This window comes from Podarcis vaucheri, assembly GCF_965113315.1.
Source record: "Podarcis vaucheri genome assembly, chromosome: 14".
Taxonomy (NCBI): domain Eukaryota; kingdom Metazoa; phylum Chordata; class Lepidosauria; order Squamata; family Lacertidae; genus Podarcis; species Podarcis vaucheri.
The window spans coordinates 44,524,559-44,545,192 of NC_138752.1; the positions used below are offsets into that span (position 1 = coordinate 44,524,559).

A 20,634-nucleotide genomic window follows, 5' to 3' on the forward strand; every position below is an offset into this window, starting at 1 on the left:
CCACACCTGCTTATCTTTGTGAGGGCGTCAGATTGCTCTTCCCAAATAAAGGGTTCAGATTTGGAGATAGTCTTGGCCCCAAGACTGTGTTCTCCCTCCAGGAATCTCCAGCCCTATAAGCTCATAGTAAAACCATCATTGTTAAATATCATCTGGATTGGTCTGCACTTCTTAGATCTCTTCCACCAAAGGCTTTCTGAATATTGAATTTACTGAAGGTGTGATTGATAATGACATAGTAAATCCTCTAACTCGTTCCACCCAATTCTGCACCTCAGTCTGGTGACAATAACAACATGCTGGTACAAGCAGAGCAAGTTACTCAACATGACCTCCTCGTTAGGAATGGCCACTGCTGAGTATCTTTGTGGTTAATATTACCTTGACATAGCAAGTGGTTTGTGGTGTACAACAGACTCGACTTTACAGGTGATGTCATGCAATAGTTCAGAGTGTGAGCTGTGAGTCAGCGAGTCCCTAGTTCAAACCACACCTGACACAGGTGGAATTGTTTTGTACAGTACTTCCTTATGGCTTATAAAGTTATCTGTGGCTGCTAGCCATGATGGTGATGTTCTGCCTCTATGGCTGGAGGCAGCAGTGCTTTTGAATACCAGTTGCTGGAAACCACAGGAGTGGAGAGGGCTTGGGTCGTGCCTGAGGGTTTCCCGCAGGCATGTGTTTGGGCACTTTGAGAACAGGATACTGGACTAGACGAGCCAATGGCTCTTCTAATGTGCACTTACCTCAGGTCCTGCCATTACCAACAGGCCCAGTTCACACCTCTTCCAGATTTTCCGTGGTTCTTCCTCTTCGTGCTCACAACCTGTTCTCTCATTAGTTAGGTGGGAAACCCCACTACATCAGCTTCCCCCAACATTAGAACTAGATCAGTGATGGCCCAACTTGGCCCTCCAGCTGTTTTGGGACTACAACTCCCATCATCCCTAGCTAACAGTGGTCAGGGATGATGGGAATGGTAGTCCCAAAACAGCTGGAGGGCCAAGTTGGGCCATCACTGGACTAGATGCTTTGGATCACGACTCCCATCAACTCTAGCAAATTGGCCAATGGCTAGGGATGAAGGGAATCACAGTCTAACAATGTCTGGAGGCCCCTAGGTCAGGAAAGGATGCATTACCTACACCTTTAACCCATATAAAACATTGCACTACCAAAGTACAAATTGGAAATGGCTAATCACTAGGATCTTATTTGACAGTTTCTATACTGTTTCATTAGCATTGTCTCCAAGCGGCGTACAAGTAACTCAAGACAACAAACCCCCATCCTGAGAAAACAGTTAAAACTATAAAAATCAGCATTCTGTTGATGCCTACGGAAGATGTGGGGAGGAGAAACCTTTTAGGCTGCTGCCAAAATCTCAAGGGAGAAATCACCCTGGGTTAGTTCCCGAGTCAGATAAATCTTCTAAGTAAGCATAACTGCATATAACTCAATTTGCTCTAGACCAACCTTCCTCAACTTGGTTTTGGACTGCAACTCTCATTGGCCTCCGTTGGATCAGCCCAAAAGCCTACCTGCTCCAGCTTCCTGTTTTCCACAGCGGCCAATCAGATGCCTACGAGAAGCCCACAAGCAGGGTATTAAAGGACGAGAGCACTCTCCTGCTGTTGTTTCCCAGCAACTTGTATTTGGAGCTAATCTTTGAGGAAGCATATAGCCTCCCAGTAGCCACTGATGAGCTTACGCTCCATGAATTTGTAGTAAATGTTATAGTGATTTGGAGAGCTGGTGTGGTGTAGTGGTTAGAGTGTTGGACTAGGACCTGGGATACCAGGGTTCAAATCCCTGCTCATCCATGAAATGTGTTGGGTGACCTTGGGCCAGTCACAGTCTCTCTCATGATATATTGTAGGCTTGCCATGAGGATAAAATGAGGAGGAAGAGAACCATGTATGCCACCTTAAGCTCCTTGGAGGAAAGGTGGACTATAAGTGCAATGCATGAATAAAATAAATAAACAAATAATGCTAAAGTAGGACAATTTTAGTGGTTCAGGAACTGCACAGATTAGACCTCGTATGAATAAACCGTTACACAGAGCCATTGCTAGTTTTAATGTCTATTTTCCAGGGAACGAATTCTGCATCCCATAACCCACACCCACACCTATTTTTAGTGCAATAACCCCCGTAGGAAATGGTGTGGGGGCTGATGATGCGTAACCTGCAGATTACGCAAGAGTGCAGGTGATTCAGAATTCTTTTGAAACCAATATGCTACAATAAGTGGATTCGCTGCCTTTAAAAAGTCAAAATTTGTTTGGCCTTTAAAGCAACATCCTCCTTATAAAAAAGGGCACTGTTAAGAAGCACAATATGGTTAACAGAATTAGATGCTTAATTTCAGTGTAATCATGTAACAAAAATAGCTAATTACATCAACGTTAGATAACAACCTGGCAAACATAGGTTTTCCAGAGACCCTCAGAGCTGGCAGCATTGCATTGTAGGAACTTTTCATCCAAGAAAATGTATGCATTGTTATGTGAAAAGGAGAGCCCTTTAGTCAAATCCTGCAGCAGAACAGGCATTATAGAATCCGTGAGATTTATTAAGTTTGACACTGTTGGCATGCTGATTTAAACTTTTGAAGCAATCATTCCCTAATATATGCCCTGTATAGCAGTTACCTACTCACCATCTGTGCTTCCAGCTTCACTGCTTGAGATGTAATTGCAGTATAAAATGGGAGGATAGTAATGCTGACAACAGTATTTAGAAACATGTCAGCTATCTTTGTATTGAAAGCATGTTTATCAGGCTCCAAATGTGTTAGCTTGGATATGTGATCTAGACAGAGGCCTCTGATTGTTGTTGTTTAGTCGTTTAGTCGTGTCCGACTCTTTGTGACCCCATGGACCAGAGCACGCCAGGCACTCCTGTCTTCCACTGCCTCCCGCAGCTTGGTCAAAATACCTCTGATATGGTGCTGTATGTAGCCAATTGAGCATGGAAGCATCTTCTAAAGGTTAACTAACCTGTAAATAAGGGCATCTTCAAAGCATCTGGGGATCTCAGGGATCAAGAGAACTGATAGGCTGCACTGGATAGAAGTTTGGATAGGAACTGGGGAGATGAGATTGCCGGTTATGCATTGCCAGAAAGGAAGTAATGCATCACCAAAAGAAAGATGACAAAAGAAGACATCAGTATGCATAAAATGTACATTTGGTAAGATCAGTGCTTACTGTGCTTACTGTAACAACTTCGTGGTGAGTATCGGCACCTATTTTTCTAGAAAAAAAGCACTGGCTAAGATAGATAGATGCACATTAAGAAATTGTGGGTTGTATTCAACTAAGTTATACTCCAGGCATAGGCAAACTCAGCCCTCCAGATGTTTTGGGAATACAATCCCATTTTTTCATATATTAATATTTATTCATTTTGAACAAACAATTTTATACAGCCAATCACCTTTTTTCACACATTCATCATTTTTTGACTTCCCTCAGTTTCTCTGCCAATCTTCCGTTTACATTTATGTTATTGACGCATTTCCAAACTTAATATTGCCTTTAAATATCACCTCTCCATCTTACACTCTTTTTTACAACATTCCTTATTTTTTCACAGAGTCTCTTGAAAACCAACAAGTGTTATCTGTTCGTCACTTATACTTTTTTGGGACTACAATTCTCATCATCCCTGACCACTGGTCCCGTTAGCTAGGGATTATGGGAGTTGTAGTCCCAAAAACATCTGGAGGGCCAAGTTTGCCTATGCCTGTTAGAGTAGACCCCACTGGAATTATATTATGTCTATTATTTTCAATGAGAGTACAGTGGAACTTCGGTTCCCGAGCGCCTCGGTTGTCGTCCGTGTCAGTTCTCAAACAATGAAAATCCGGAATGCTTCCATTTTCAAACATTTTTCGGAACCCAAATGTGCGATGTGACTTCCGCTGAGTGCAAGAAGCTCTTGTAACCAATGGGAAGCCGTGCCTTGGTTTCCAAACATTTCGGAAGCTGAACGGGCTTCCAGAATGGATTTTGTTCGAAAACCGAGGTGCCACTGTACACAGAATGCAACCCAATTACTATAATAGAAATATAATGCATCTCACCATTGTGGGGAAGGCTGTGGCCAGGTGATTGGTGAGCAAAATCAAGGCCCTTGCTTCTCCCTTCTTACTGTTCATAGAATCATAGAATCATAGAGTTGGAAGAGACCACAAGGGCCATCGAGTCCAACCCCCTGCCAAGCAGGAAACACCATCAGAGCACTCCTGACATATGGTTGTCAAGCCTCTGCTTAAAGACCTCCAAAAGAGGAGACTCCACCACACTCCTTGGCAGCAGATTCCACTGTCGTACAGCTCTTACTGTCAGGAAGTTCTTCCTAATGTTTAGGTGGAATCTTCTTTCTTGTAGTTTGGATCCATTGCTCCGTGTCTGCTTCTCTGGAGCAGCAGAAAACAACCTTTCTCCCTCCTCTATGTGACATCCTTTTATATATTTGAACATGGCTATCATATCACCCCTTAACCTCCTCTTCTCCAGGCTAAACATGCCCAGCTCCCTTAGCCGTTCCTCATAAGGCATCGTTTCCAGGCCTTTGACCATTTTGGTTGCCCTCCTCTGGACACGTTCCAGTTTGTCAGTGTCCTTCTTGAACTGTGGTGCCCAGAACTGGACACAGTACTCCAGGTGTGGTCTGACCAGAGCAGAATACAATGGCACTATTACTTCCCTTGATCTAGATGCTATACTCCTATTGATGCAGCCCAGAATTGCATTGGCTTTTTTAGCTGCCGCGTCACACTGTTGGCTCATGTCAAGTTTGTGGTCAACCAAGACTCCTAGATCCTTTTCACATGTACTGCTCTCAAGCCAGGTGTCCCCCATCTTGTATTTGTGCCTCTCATTTTTTTTGCCAGGATGTTCTTTTAACTTTAAACCACACTTGCGTCAGATGGCCCTTCAAATACAGGCTTGTCTTCTGTAAAGTAGGATACATGGCCTACTCTTCTATTCATGGAAGATCTGGTTTCAGATTCAAACTCACAACAGGTTAGCCTTTAATTCATTTTTAATTTTTGTCTCGGGTCCCCATCCGATTAAATAGGAATGATGGGCTGTAGTCAATGCTAGTCCTCCCAGAGTAAGTCCACTAAAATTGATAGGCAGAGCTAACTTAGACACATTCATTTCAGCAGGTCTACGCTGAGTAGAAATGAGTTGGTGACAACCCTTTGTTTGGGTACTTTGCAAGGTGTATGAGGAACATCAGGGATTGCAACTGACAGGAGCTGAACCCAAGAAAAGGTTATAAACCCTTTGGTAGCAGAATGCATGGTAACTACTGTGACTGTGTTTTTTAAATATTCAAACAGCGTTTGATGTGGAGAGCCAAGGAAACGCCATGCTGATAAAAAACGATAATCAGAGCTGTCTCTTTCAGTGTGGAATTTCGTAATTCCACTTTACAATAATCACAAATCCCTTTTGTACAAGAGCAGTGGAGCAGTAGTCCCCCATAAACCAAACCAAGACTTTTAAGGTCTCAAATAAATGAGAATAAATATTCATAAATGCACACATATCTAAATATATGAACCATGTGTCCGAAATAGTATGGGAGAACAATCCTGAATCCATTTTGACTCTCCCGATGACATCAAATATTCCTCTGCAGTAAGGGAGGCAAATGGTGAAATCCTTGCCATTGTTTTTTTGCTTGCAAATTCTGTCTTAATAAGGGTGTGTTTGTGTATGAATAGAATAGAATAGAATAGAATAGAATAGAATAGAATAGAATAGAATAGAATAGAATAGAAACTTTATTCGCCTCAGCCAATGGCCATAGCATAGAGAACATTACAATGTGCACAGAAGAAAGTGAAAATTAAATATAAAAGCACAGTTTAGGATCCTTAGTCAACTGTCACATAATGGACCTTATTCAGATTAGAGTGAGCCTGTGACCTGGATTCAGGAACTAAAGTATCAACCATCACAAAAGAATGGCAAGACTGCCCAGGTAGTGCAATCAGTGACCATTATCAGGTATCCTGGCAGACAGAATTTCTGCTGTAGACCGCCTTCTTCTGTGATGTATGTAGGATGGTTTTTTTTGGGGGGGGGTTGTCTTGGGTTACAGGGTGGGCAATTTCAGAAGTCTATATAAGGGCTTGCGCACCATTGTTCAGGGTTCTTCCTCCTGCGTGTGGTGAGTGGGGACTCTGTTGCAACAGTTCCTTTAATAAAGATCAGACTTACTAGCTAATTGCTTCTCAATATACTTCTCAATATACAGTCATACCTCGGGTTACAGACACTTCAGGTTGCACGTTTTTGGGATACGGATGCGCCAAAACCTGAAAGTACCGGAACGGGTTACTTCTGGGTTTTGGTGCTCGTGCATGCTCAGAAGCACTAAATTGCACTTTGCACATGCGCAGGAGCACCAAATCACGACACACACGTGTGCAGACATGGTGCTGTGGGTTGCGAATGCTGCGGGTTGCAAACGTGCCTCCCGCACGGATCACGTTCACAACCCAAGCGTCCACTGCAGTTGTTTGGGTTTTTTGAGTACAGCTCTAGTGCAAACTGACATATCTGTTACATTTTATAAATGTTGTTAGCTGCTTTGAGAACTCTAGTTGAAAAACAAGATATACGTAAACCATATATACAAATACATCACTGAACAATCTTTGAACACCAGGTAGCCTTGAGGTGCAAGAACAGTAGGCTAACAGGATAGGCCAGGATGCAAAAAATGAAAAATTAATAAAGCTTTAAGCCACCCTCCTATACACACCCACAAACTTACTAGGGAACAAATCTCATTGAACAGGATTGCACTGTTAATGTAAACTGAAACTTTTCAAGCAGGTATATTTACAGAAATGCAAGAAGAACTGATTTTTTTGGTGCGTGTGTACAAGAAAAATGGGTTATCTTACCGAACAGCTGCATGTTTCTTAATTATGCACTGCTATCACAACCAAGTTGCTTCTGCTGCTTTTGTGTGTGGGAGGTGTTTTAAGAGTCTTTTTATAGACAAGGTTAATTGGATCAGAGAAACAGCATGCTTTTACTTTTTCTTCAATAGTTTTTAACAATACCCTTTTGCAGAATTATGATCCAGGATGCGAAACACGAATATAGGTACAAGTTCTTTGAAGTGTGCTACTATTATCCCTGTTCACCATTAATAGCTTTTCCAAGGGACAGTGTAGTGTAGTGGTTAGAGTGCTGGTCTAGGACCTGGAAGACCAGGGTTCAATCCCCACTTGGCTATGAAGCTCACTATTGCATGGCATCAACCAAAAAGTCATTCTTTCCATTTTGGGGCGAGTAATATTCTTGCTGCTGTAGTAACATACATGAATAAGTTTCTATGCAGTTTAGGTAGTTCTGTCCCTATAATTCCCAAAAGAAAAGGTTCCAGTTCTTTTTTTAACAAACATTATTTTAAACATCATTTTCAGTTCATTATATATCATTTCCCAGTAAGCTTTAACCTTACTACAAGACTACCACATATGCTAAAAATAACTTTCTTTCTCTTTACATTTCCAACAGTTATTTGATTTAGATTTATACATTTTTGCCAATTTACTCAGTGTTAGATACCATCGATATATCATTTTCATATATTTTTCTCTTAAACCGTAACATGCTGTAAATTTTATATCCAAGTTCTTCCATATCTGGATGCTATATTTCTGTTGATACAGCCTGGGACAGCATTAGCTTTTTTTTTTGCTGCTGCATCACACTGTTGACTCATATCTGGCTCCACATAATTGTCTAGCCTTGATGAGTAACTACCTGTTGAACTGGGTAATACCGGGAAGGAGCAGGGAACCTCACACAGGGCTGCTGTTTCCAGCAGCACACCCTTCTTCCCTGTGGCTGGACGGTGACTGGCCTTTGGAGCCAAACTGGGGAGCTGTCCAGCAGCAGCTGCAGCCATCAACAGGCCTCACACTGAGCAGAAAAGGAGCTGTCCAGAAGACCGGCAGTCTTTGAGCATCAGAAACCAAGCAGCAGTTGAGGGTTCAACTCCTCAGCTTGTCTGCTCCACCAACCCTTCTAGAATGCTAATGGGGCCTTGATTCTAACAACACATAGTCTCACGATTCCTTCTCCTGAGTAGGGCTCTGACTTGGGATGCCTTATGCACTCAAGTGAGTTCTGCGCCAACAGAAGTGAGCTTCAGTTAGTGTCCGGTGGGACTTCTTTTCTTGAAGATCTGGTACGTTGGGTTGGAGAACTGTTCTGGGGCTGCTTGCAATGTGTGTTTCTTTTTCTTTTCTTCTTTTTTTCTGAATTTGCATTTTATTTATTTGTTAACATTCTTATATTACATCGGTAAACGTTGTCATATTACATTACAGGACTTACTATAATATAATTTCCAACTTGTATACAAAAATTATACAAAAATTTTATATACCTAGAAAGAAAATGAAACAAGAAAAGAGGAAAAACAAAGAGGGAAAAAAACAAATTCCCCCCAAATCATATACATACCAACACACTAGACTTCCTGCCTATACCATTGTGTATTCCTTTTTTTACAAATGAATGTACTCTTATTATTGTATATTTCTTTACATTTTATCTAATGCATTCCTATATCAATATGTGCTCTTAGTCTTATTTCTCAACTCATTCTCACTCCACCGTCAATCAAATGCTAGCATAGATAGCAAACCTTTACTGTGTTTTTGAACATATGTTTTATATCTATCCCTGCAGTGTGTGATTCAAGTCTCTTTCTCCACTGACACGACTTGTCATGCGAAAGGTGAACACGATTGCGCCCCCCTCATTTGCTCTGGTGGGCGCTGAACAAGGTATTGTTGTCAGTGTGCGCTTATGGCTCCTCTCGGTGTGTTTCCTAGCAATTCTGTTGGGTTGCTTGGCAAAAGAATCTCTCTCTCCTGCCTGCTGCCCCGCGGTGGGTCTTGAACCCTGGTCCTAAAGACAAGTGTGCCTTCTGTGCAGGTCTCTTACCAAGTGAGCCACTCTGGCGCTCTGTAGGGTGACTCCTCCATCCTTCCCATTATGTCTTGTAGAATCACAGAGTTGTAAAGTCAGAAGGGACTCTTGGTCATCTATGCAATGCAGGAATCTCAACTAGAACATCCAAGACAGACAGCACTCCAAAGTGGTCCTTATGAGCAGTGTGTGGCAGAAGACAGTGAGCCTGGAGGCAGGGCCCATGTAGTGTGATGAAGTGGTAACCTCTGGCAGCAGATCTGGCCTCCCATGAGTGCTACAGCACCTAGCCCTGCACCCACCACTGCTTGCCTCTCTCTGGCCTTATTTTGCTCCCCTACCACTTTCTTTCTTTTTTAAAAAATATATCTTTATTAATTTAAAATAAATACATTCATGAGAAAACAGACATACGTACAAGTAAACAAACATACAATCAAACAAACAAACAGATAACAGAAAAATCAAACAAACCACCACACTATAAGATACAAGAAGATTAATATAATTATCATCATATATACTCCTGATACTGAACACAATTATAAAACCTATAGAGAAGAAATTTAAAACTGACTTCCAATGAATCTCACTGTACTTTCTCTATCCATTACTTTACACCACACAGTTACATATTTCTTGTATAATTTCTTTTTACCTCCCTACAAACTTATACAGTGGTACCTTGGGTTACATACGCTTCAGGTTACAGACTCTGCAAACCCAGAAATAGTGCTTCAGGTTAAGAATTTTGCTTCAGGATGAGAACAGAAATCGTGCTCTGGCGGCACGGCAGCAGCAGGAGGCCCCATTAGCTAAAGTGGTGCTTCAGGTTAAGAAAGGACCTCCAGAATGAATTAAGTACTTAACCCGAGGTACCACTGTACAGGGATCAGTCTAATTCTGCCAAGATGTTTCCTTTTATTCCATAGTTTTCTAAATATTCTTTAAAGATTCCCCAATCCTTATAGACTTTTTGTTTTGGTTGGCCTCTTCCTCTTCCTCTTCCTTCCCCTACCACTTTCAGCATGGATGTGGGGAGCTGAAGAAGAGGAGCAGCAGGGGGTGACATTCTCTGTTTTGCCTCAGGCGGCAAAATGTCCTGGGCTGGTCTTGCCTGGAGGGATGCTTGAGGACTCACAGCACTGGGGTCACTGCTGCCTGTGGGATGAAAGAGCTTTGGCATGGCTTGTGTTGGCTGTGGGACAGGAAGGTGTGTTCCTATGACTGCGAGTTCATTGGCTCCCTCCATGTGTTTGGTTGGGATGAGAACATCATCCCTGATTGGTGGGCGTGGCATTTCCATATACGGTGTGGGTGCACTTGGAGCCAGATCTTTGGCTGCAATCCTATACCCACTTAGCTGGGAGCGTGCGCCACTAATCTCAATGGACTTTGGACATGTATAGGACTGTGCTGTTCAATTCAGGGCTCTCTGTTGGCCGCCATTCTCTAGATTCTTTCCGGGTCAGGACAGAATGTGGCCATATATCTCTTAATCGCCCTCCATTCTAAACAGCACCTGGAAACAAGAATGGAAAACATTGTGGCTTTTTTTAAAAAAAATATTGTCGTGTTAAAAACCTTTTGTCAAGCTAGGGCAGGAAAGTGAAACCCAAGGAGCAAAGCTAACACTCAGAAGAAAGAATTAACTCTCTGGAGGCAAATAGCTGACATGCAAAGCAGAAGCTTGATCCTGATAAGAGGTTGCTTTCAACAACAAAAATGACCTTGACAGAAAGAAGAGAGGTCTTCATTCTTTCTGCCTAGGTGGCTTCCAGTTTAGGGACTGGGGATGTTTTAGTTCCATTTTTTATATTATATATATTTTATTTTTATTTTTTTATAAATATTTATTAAAGTTTTCACAATATTACATAATGAAAAAGAAAAAAGAAAGAATACAAAATAAAAAACAGTTAAAAACAATTCCATCTTTTTGTCACTTATCTTTCATTTGCTTGTTTCCCGGACCTCCTCATACCTCCCTTTTTTGTATTCCAGTTCAATTTATTAGTTCAGCAATTCCTTTCCCTCCTTATTTTATCCTGATCTTTAATCTTAATATATTATAGCATTAAAGTTTTACCTGTTAAAAATCCAATTTTTTCATATTCTTTTATACCATTACAGCTAGAAACCACTTAACTTCAATCCAACATCATTCTAACATTCATTAATTTTGCAATATTTCTGTAAATAGTCTTTAAATTTCTTCCAATCTTCTTCCACCGACTATATTATATATATTTTATTAATTTTTAACATATCATTTTCAACAATCATTTAACATAATTTAATATCTTACACAATTGTTTTGACCTCCATCAATCACATATGAAAATTTTCCAATCTTTCTCACTTAATTTACATTTCTTAATTTCACTGTTACTTTTAATTATCTTAACTAGTAACTCTCTTCATAACCTTCCTTGCAATATTTCGTATGTTCCCCCTTACAAAACTTCTTGTAATCCTACTAGCGTAATCTGTTGATTACAATTGCCTTTCAAGTAGTTCACATATTTATTCCAGTCCTCTGAGACTCTCTGGTCCCGCAGGTTTCAAATCCTTCCTGTCATCTTATCTAATTCTGCATAGTCGATTAATTTCGTCTGCCATACAGACTCCACTAACGCAGAAATAGTACCTCGGGTGAAGAACTTTGCTTCAGGATGAGAACAGAAATCATGAGGAAGTGGCATAGCAGCGGCGGCGGGAGGCCCCATTAGCTAATGTGGTACCTCAGGTTAAGAACAGGTTAAGAATGGACCTCCAGAACGAATTAAGTTCTTAACCCGAGGTATCACTGTAGCACTGAGTGTACTACTTCATTGCAAGTAGAAACACATCCTCTATATTCAAGCTGCACATAGCATCTGTGTTACAACATCAAAGGGATGTGATGTTTGAAACTGTGTATGGCAAATTGATAATCATTCTAAACTGACAGCCATTTATCCTACTAGGAATGAATATGGTGACAGCAGCTTTGCTGAAATATTCATTTCCTGCCTGGCATGCCTCAGCAGAGCCGAGTGATTCTGTGCATTGAAAAAGCCACAGTTTTGAGCATTTGACACTATCCTGTAAATGATGGTAGAAAGGGTTATGAGACAAGCAGCAGCAGCATTGCCTCTGTTTCCAAAATTCGGGCTGTGAAGCAGGCAAAGGGTTCCCATGAGTGCTGGCCATGCCCAGTGGGCGCAAAATGCTGGCTAACTGTTGGTGGCAGTGTTAGAAACTCAGATATATAAGCTAGGCACCAAATGGCTCCTTAAATCAAGGTGCCAAAATGGGAATAAACAACTATCTGAAGGCAGCCCTCTATAGGGAAGTTTTTAATGATTGGTGTTTTAATTTGCTGGAAGCCACCTGGGGGCAAACCACACAGACGTGTGGCATAGAAACAAACAAAAATTTGTAGTAATAGTATAGTAGTAGTATTAAGGTGTGGGCTTGGGGGAGCAGGAGTAGACCTTCTGTGGTTGCTTGGTGAATCCCAAAGGTATCAAGAAACAAATCTGACTCAGATTTGGAGGGATTTGGAGGGGGGCAGTCCTACAAAGCAAGATTGGGTATTTCCCTAGGTATTCTCTGACTAGGTTGGAGAACTGAGAAATTAGCCCGGGGCAGAGGGGAGAAACAGCCCTCTCTTTGTTAAAGGCAAGCGGAAGTCCTTATACAGAGAAAACTATCATTCCACTCCTCTTGCACAGGGACTCACTGAGCTCTCTGCTACAAAGCAACTGCTTCCAAATGGTCATGCTTTGGGGAAAAAGTCATTCTGCGTCATGAACAAATATATTTCAGCTTCAGACCCTCTTTAGCATTCTGCCCACGTGAGCTTCCTAACACAACGTGCTTCTGAAAACACCAGGTCATCACACAAATGTATCAGCAGGAGGTTATTTGTGCTGAGGAAATTCACACTGGGGAGCATGTGCCACAACACCCCCCTGCTTCATTCACACACCCCGTCTTGACCCATATTGTTAATTTCTCCCCCATTAACCGTGAGTGAGGTCCCTCTTCATGGTCCCGGACCATGTTCCTGCCTTGTACAGTGGTGCCTCGGGTTACATACGCTTCAGGTTACAGACTCCGCTAACCCAGAAATAGTACCTCGGGTTAAGAACTTTACCTCAGGATGAGAACAGAAATCACATGGCAGCGGGAGGCCCCATTAGCTAAAGTGGTACCTCAGGTTAAGAACAGTTTCAGGTTAAGAACGGACCTCTGGAACAAATTAAGTTCTTAACCAGAGGTACCACTGTACAACCTTCATCAAGGGTGCATTCAAACAATACACCTGTGGGCTCCTTCCTCATCTCCATTCATAAGAGCCAACTCCTAGGGGTCCAGATCCCTTCTCTCCCCCCGCCCCATAAAATATTTGAGAGGGACAGGCTCCCCAAAGTTGATGGACACTGCTATTCAAATGGTACCGCATTTTGTGATCAATTATGCTGGGGTTACCTGCCCCCTCCCCAATATTTTATTCAAGTGGGCCCCTTCTGCCTCCTTTCTGCAGTCTTAGCCAATTTTCAGGTCCGAAATGCATGCTAAGTACATGCTTTTTCCCCAAAGCAGGATGAGACCCTCCCTGCCCGCAGACTGTCTTGCCAGAGTGGTGCATACTCTGGTTATCTCCCGCTTGGACTACTGCAATGACCTCTACGTGGGGCTCCTGTTATGTACTGAGTTGAATAGGATCCAAACTGCAGCAGTCTGATTGGTCCTAGAACAATGCAGCAGTATGATTGGTTGGCAGGAACCATCCAATCATGCTCCAGATATAAGTGAATCCACAACCTGATTGGCTTACAGTAGAATTCCAGAATTACCCAATCATGTGCAGCCCATTGTGTAAATAATGTATATAAAGCAGATACTTTGAGGGGACTTTCATTCATTCCTCCTCACCACTATGAGCTGAATAAAGAGCATGAAATCACTTTGCGACTCTGAGTATATTTCAGCTACCTTTGAAGGTGACCCAGAAACAACAACTAATCCAGAATGCGGCAGCTGGACTGGTGACTGGGAGCAGCCGCCAAGACCATTTAACACCGGTCCCGAAAGACCTACATTGGCTCCTGTAGAAATAACGGAGACAACACAGGAGTTGGGATACAAGTGAGCTGTGCAGAACAAGCTAACTTTGAGCTATGCAGAGCCTCTTTTTATTAGCAAGATATGCAAAACCAGCAAGATACATTCAGGGCATTACCGTTTACACTTATCCAATCCCGAGCCCCCTGGGTGTTGCCTAGTTATCTACGCAACTTGCTCCACCACATCATGTTTCCATTGCAGGGGAAAATACCTTTGCAAAGGAGGTAAAGGGCACAGAACGCTGCTGAGGAGACAAAAGGTCAAAGAGAGGGCATGGCGGCTAGACAAGCTGTGGCTTGTCTTATGCTGAGGGGAAGGGTGTGCCCTCACCCTGCAATGCCATCCCTACAGGCTCCCAGTACATTTCCGAGCACAATTCAAAGTGTTGGTGTTGACCTTTAAAGCCCTAAATGGCTTCAGCCCAGTATACCTGAAGGAGCGTCTCCACCACCATCGTTCAACCCGGACACTGAGATTCAGCTCCAAGAGTCTTCTGGTGGTTCCCTCACTTCGAAAAGAAAAGCTACAGGGAACTAGGCAGAGGGCCTTCTCGGTAGTGGCACCCGCCCTGTGGAACACCCTCCCATCAGATGTCAAGGAAGGAAACAACTATCTGACTTTTAGAAGACATCTGAAGGCAGCCCTGTTTAGGGAAGCTTTTAATGTTTCATGCTTCATCGTGTTCTTAATAATCTGTTGGGAGTTGCCCAGAGTGGCTGGGGAATCCCCAGCCAGATGGGCGGGGTATAAAAAATAAATTTATTATTATTATTATTATTATTATTATTATTATTATTATTATTATTATTTTAATTAATTTATTTATTTATTTATTAATTTTGAAGGTTGCCATACACACACTCAAAGAGTGTAAGAGTGTAACTCTTCATGTTTATCATGTGGTAAAACCACACTGGTCAAGAAGTGCCAGGCATTTCTTTGGTTAGGCAAATTACAGGTAAATGGCTAGGAAGAATCATTAACATGAGATAGTTAGAGCAGTGTTTCCCAACCGGTGTTCCGCGGCACACTAGTGTGCTGTGAGACACCGGCTGGTGTGCCGTGGGAGGGAGGCGGGCGAGAGGCGGCGGCGGCGAGGATCCGCGTCGAGCCGGGGGCGGCTCCGCGGTGGTGGTGCCGAGCGGCGGGGCAGCGCGCGCAAAAGGGAGGAGCGCGAGACAGCGGAGGAGGAGGAGGCCGGCATGTCCGGGCAGCAGCAGCAACAGCAGCAGCAGCAACTCCCGGCGACGGCTCCTCCTCCGCCCGCTATCGCCGCCACCACCACAACAGCCGCCGCCGCCTCAGCTGCCGCCGTCCCTCAGTCCCTCGCTCTGCTGCCTCCTCCCACCCCGGCAAGGGGAAGGGAAAAAACGTTCACTTTTGTGCGTCCCTCCCGGCGTGACGCTGCGCGCTGACGTCACGGGGCGGGGCTTTAATGGTGGTGTGCCGCGAGATTTTTTTCCGGTAAACAGGTGTGCCGTTGCCCAAAAACGTTTGGGAAACACTGAGTTAGAGAGCTAGGGAATACAGTTCTATACATTCTCAGCTGTGCTCAATGGGGCTTGCTCCCTAGTAAGTGCATTCAGGATTCCAACCTTACAGTGCAATCCTAGGTGCGCCTCCTCAGAAGTAAGTCACACTGACTTCAAGGAGACCTACCCCTGGGTAAGTGTGCTTAGGACTGCAACGGAAGCATTTTGTTTCAGCTGTTATTGCCCCAGCAATGTTCTCTATCCTTTTTCACAGCTCTTGCTAGCTGCGCATCACACCCAATTTTCTCCGAGATGTTAACATAATGCAAGACAGGAGGAGAAAGCAAGGAGGATGTGTGGCGCTCAAAGCAATAATTTTCCACCTGAGTCATCTTCAGACCCATCCCCTTAGTTCAGAAATAGCTTGACGTCTCTTTTAAAGCAACTGTTTTTGCATTTGGGGTTTGGTTTTGGTTTTTGGTGTGTTGTTGTTTTTTTGCAATTTCGCATGATGTTACATCTTTAGAAGCTCAGAGTCTCCTCCTCCTCCCCTCACTGGCTTTAGAGTTCAAATTTTGCTGCAAGCCCATCACAGTGCCCATCTGCAGGCCCACGGCCCACCCTGAGAGACTCCTTTAGAGACAGTCCTGTTGGTGCAGCAGGACAGCCCCATAGTGAGAATGGCATGGTCAGTAGAGCCTCACATGGGGCAAGAGATTCCTGCATCGTAGGGGGTTGGACTAGATGACTCTCATGGTACCTAAGGTCCAGCGCCGAGGGCCTTCTGGCGGTTCCCTCACTGCGAGAAGCCAAATCACAGGGAACCAGGCAGAGGGCCTTCTCAGTAGTGGCACCCACCCTGTGGAATGCCCTCCCACCAGATGTCAAAGAGAACAACAACTACCAGACTTTTAGAAGACATTTGAAGGCAGCCCTGTTTAGGGAAGCTTTTAACGGACCACTGTATTTTAATACTTTGTTGGAAGCCGCCCAGAGTGGCTGGGGAAACCCAGCTAGATGGGTGGGGTATAAATAATAAATTATTATTATTATTATTATTATTATTATTATTATTATTAGTCCGCTCGGGACTTCGTGGAAAGCATGGCCTCCATGGGGCTGTCCCTGAATAAGTCTGGCCCAACCCATAGCCGTGGACATGCCTTGGACCTGGTGTTTACCTCTATGGATGTTGGTGATCTGACACTAAGTAAAAGCGAAACGAAAGAAGTGCCATGGTCAGATCACTTCCTGGTGCAACTGGACTTCTCTGCGACCCATCCCCTCTGCAGGGAGGTGGGACCAATTCGGATGGTCCGCCCCCGCCACTTAATGGATCCAAATGGTTTCCAGAGAGTGGTAGGGGATGCTTTATCCCATGTTGATGGCCTTTCAGCTGATTCCCTGGTGGCCCGCTGGAATGTGGAGTTAACCAGGGCTATTGACTGTTTGGCTCCGAAGCGCCCTCTCCGATTGCATGGAGCCCGGACAGCCCCGTGGTTTTCCACGGATCTGAGGGCAATGAAACAATCGCTGAGACGGCTAGAGCGCCGGTGGCGGATAACTCATTCCGAATCTGACCGGACACAGGTTAGAGCTCAACGTCGAGCCTACCAAGTGGCGATAGCGACGGCGAAGAAGAATTTCTTCACCGCCTCTATTGCATCTGCAGAAAACAGCAGCAGGAGACTTTTTCAGGTGGTTCACAATTTAGAGGAACCACCTGCAACATCGGGGCCCAGTACGGGCCACATGTTCTCCTGCAATGATTTCGCAAAGTTCTTTGCAGATAAAATTGCTCAGATTCGGGAAGAAGTAGACTCCACCGTGGGAGCAGGGCCGGGGCGGGAGAGTGCAAGAGTTCTGTCTAGTCAAGTTGAGTGGGATCAATTCCAATCTGTTACCTCCGAGGATGTGGACAGGCTGCTTGGACGAGTGAAACCAACCACCTGTCTCCTGGATCCTTGCCCATCCTGGCTTATAAAAGCTAGCCGGGAAGGACTGGGCGATGGGCTTCGTGGGGTGGTGAATGCTTCCCTCCGTGAGGGAGCCTTCCCAGACCCGCTGAAAGAGGCGGTTATTAAACCGCTTCTTAAAAAACCATCTTTAGATGCGGCCACGATGGCCAATTATCGCCCAGTCTCAAATCTTCCATTCTTGGGCAAGGTGATTGAGCGAGCGGTTGCCGAACAACTCCAGGCACGCCTGGAAGAAGCGGACCATTTGGATCCCTTCCAGTCGGGATTCAGGCCTCATCATGGGACTGAAACTGCCTTGGTCGCACTGGTTGATGATCTCCGGCGGGCTAGGGACAAAGGTGAGAGCTGTTTCCTAGTTCTGCTGGATCTCTCAGCGGCGTTCGATACCATCGACCATAGCATCCTTCTGGACCGTCTTGGGGGGCTGGGAGCTGGGGGCACTGTTATACAGTGGTTCCGCTCCTTCCTCCTAGGCCGTGTTCAGAAAGTGGTGGTGGGGGATGAGTGTTCAGACCCCTGGGCTCTCACTTGTGGGGTGCCTCAGGGTTCTGTCCTCTCCCCCATGCTTTTCAACATCTACATGCGGCCGCTGGGAGAGATCATCAGGAGGTTTGGGCTGGGTGTTCATCAGTATGCGGATGATACCCAGCTCTACCTCTCTTTTAAATCAGAACCAGTGAAGGCGGTGAAGGTCCTGTGTGAGTGTCTGGAGGCGGTTGGAGGATGGATGGCGGCTAACAGATTGAGGTTGAATCCTGACAAGACAGAAGTACTGTTTTTGGGGGACAGGAGGCGGGCAGGTGTGGAGGATTCCCTGGTCCTGAATGGGGTAACTGTGCCCCTGAAGGACCAGGTGCGCAGCCTGGGAGTCATTTTGGACTCACAGCTGTCCATGGAGGCACAGGTCAAATCTGTGTCCAGGGCAGCTGTTTACCAGCTCCATCTGGTACGTAGGCTGAGACCCTATCTGCCTGCGGACTGTCTCGCCAGAGTGGTGCATGCTCTGGTTATCTCCCGCTTGGACTACTGCAATGCACTCTACGTGGGGCTACCTTTGAAGGTGACTCGGAAACTACAACTAATCCAGAATGCGGCAGCTAGACTGGTGACTGGGAGCGGCCGCCGAGACCATATAACACCGGTCTTGAAAGACCTGCATTGGCTCCCAGTACGTTTCCGAGCACAATTCAAAGTGTTGGTGCTGACCTTTAAAGCCCTAAACGGCCTCGGTCCAGTATACCTGAAGGAGCGTCTCCACCCCCATCAGTCTGCCCGGACGCTGAGGTCCAGCGCCGAGGGCCTTCTGGCGGTTCCCTCACTGCGAGAAGCAAAGCTACAGGGAACCAGGCAGAGGGCCTTCTCGGTAGTGGCGCCCGCCCTGTGGAACACCCTTCCAGCAGATGTCAAGGCGATAAACAACTACCTGACATTCAGGAGACATCTTAAGGCAGCCCTGTTCAGGGAAGTTTTTAACGTGTGATATTTTATTGTATTTTTGGTTTTTATGGAAGCCGCCCAGAGTGGCTGGGGAGGCCCAGCCAGATGGGCGGGGTATAAATAATAAATTATTATTATTATTATTATTATTATTATTATTATTATTATTACCTTCAAACTCTATGATTCTATAGATTTTGACCTGCAGTGTAAAATCTGGTATGGTCCACATTTCTGCTTGTCCCATGCATAAAAAAGCACAGATCCAAGCGGTTTTGCCTTTGCCCTTCTACTTTCCCCTGGAAAACCTACTCCTTAGCACTCAATCGGAACAAATGGCAATCCGTGAAAAAGCTGATTGCTGTTTGTTCCGACTCAGCACTAGATATTGGGTTTTCCCAGGGTGGGGGGAAATGGCAGGGCTAACAGGAGTAGATAAGCCCTCTGTTAGAATATGCAAACCCTGACCATTTTCTCTTGAGCCACATCCTCTGTTTACGTGGTTAAAAAATAATTATTGCCAATGTTTTTTCTACACTAGCTGGATGCAGTATATCAGCTGATCTCTCAACTTCTTCATTATTGATTTTGCTGCTCTAGGCTGGGCCACAAGGAACTGACACAGAAATCTCCCCCAGGGCTCAGGCTGCTCACTGCTACACGCAGGAGGCAGGAGAACCCTGAACAATGGTGTGCAAGCCCTTATATAGACTTGAATGAAGTTCCCCACCAGAGACCACCCACAAAACATCATATGTACCGTACATCACAGAATGAGACAGTCTCCAACAAAACTCCTGTTTGTCAGGATACATCATAATGGTCACCGGTTGCATTACCTGGGCAGCCTGGCCATTCTTTTGGGATGGTTAATACTTTAGTTCCTGAATCCAGGTGACAGGCTTACCCTATTCATACACAAATACACCCTTAAGACAGGATTTGAGCAAAGAGACAATGGGGAGACTTTCCCATTTCCTTCCTAATTACAGAGAAATATTTGAGGTCAATTTGGGAGAGTCAAAATGGCTTCAGGATTGCTCTCCTGTACTATTTCAGACACGTGGTTTATATGCTTATGTATATGTTTGCCTTGTAGATTTATGAACATATATGAGGCCTTAGAGTTGCTATAACACCTAGTATTTACCTAGGAGCAAACCCTACTGAGCTCAGTGGGCCTTCTGAATAGTAATTTATTCAGGATTAATTTAGCCAGCTAGTGATCATCTAATGTTTATAGGATGGATTTCCCCCTAAATTGATTTTAGAACTTTGAATTTATTGTTATTCATGCTTTTATACTGTATTTGATGTTGTTTTTTGTTGTATCACATATAAATGTTTTAAATTTGTTGTTAGTTGCCCTGATCCTGGTTTTCTGAACCGGGAAGGGTGGGGTATAAATAAATTATTATTATTATTATTATTATTATTATTTGCTTACAATGATATTTTGCCTTTGTTCCACATGGAACAAAAAACGCCAACAACCCTCAACTTGCTGCATGCAATGTACCAGCAATGTCCCAGATAAACTTTTAACGTACGGCAAACCAGGAGTATTCAAAAAACATGACTCTCCCGCAGTGTGTAAGCCAAAGTGAGCCGGTCCCAAATTCTACCACCTCATCCTAGGTAA

General features: G+C 44.3%; 1 protein-coding gene across 1 annotated transcript in view; it reads left to right on the forward strand.

The window, feature by feature from the left end:
* LOC309519135 (parvalbumin, thymic-like) overlaps window positions 1-20,634 on the forward strand; it is a 117,731-nt gene that overhangs the window by 36,285 nt on the left and 60,812 nt on the right. The window lies entirely within an intron of this gene.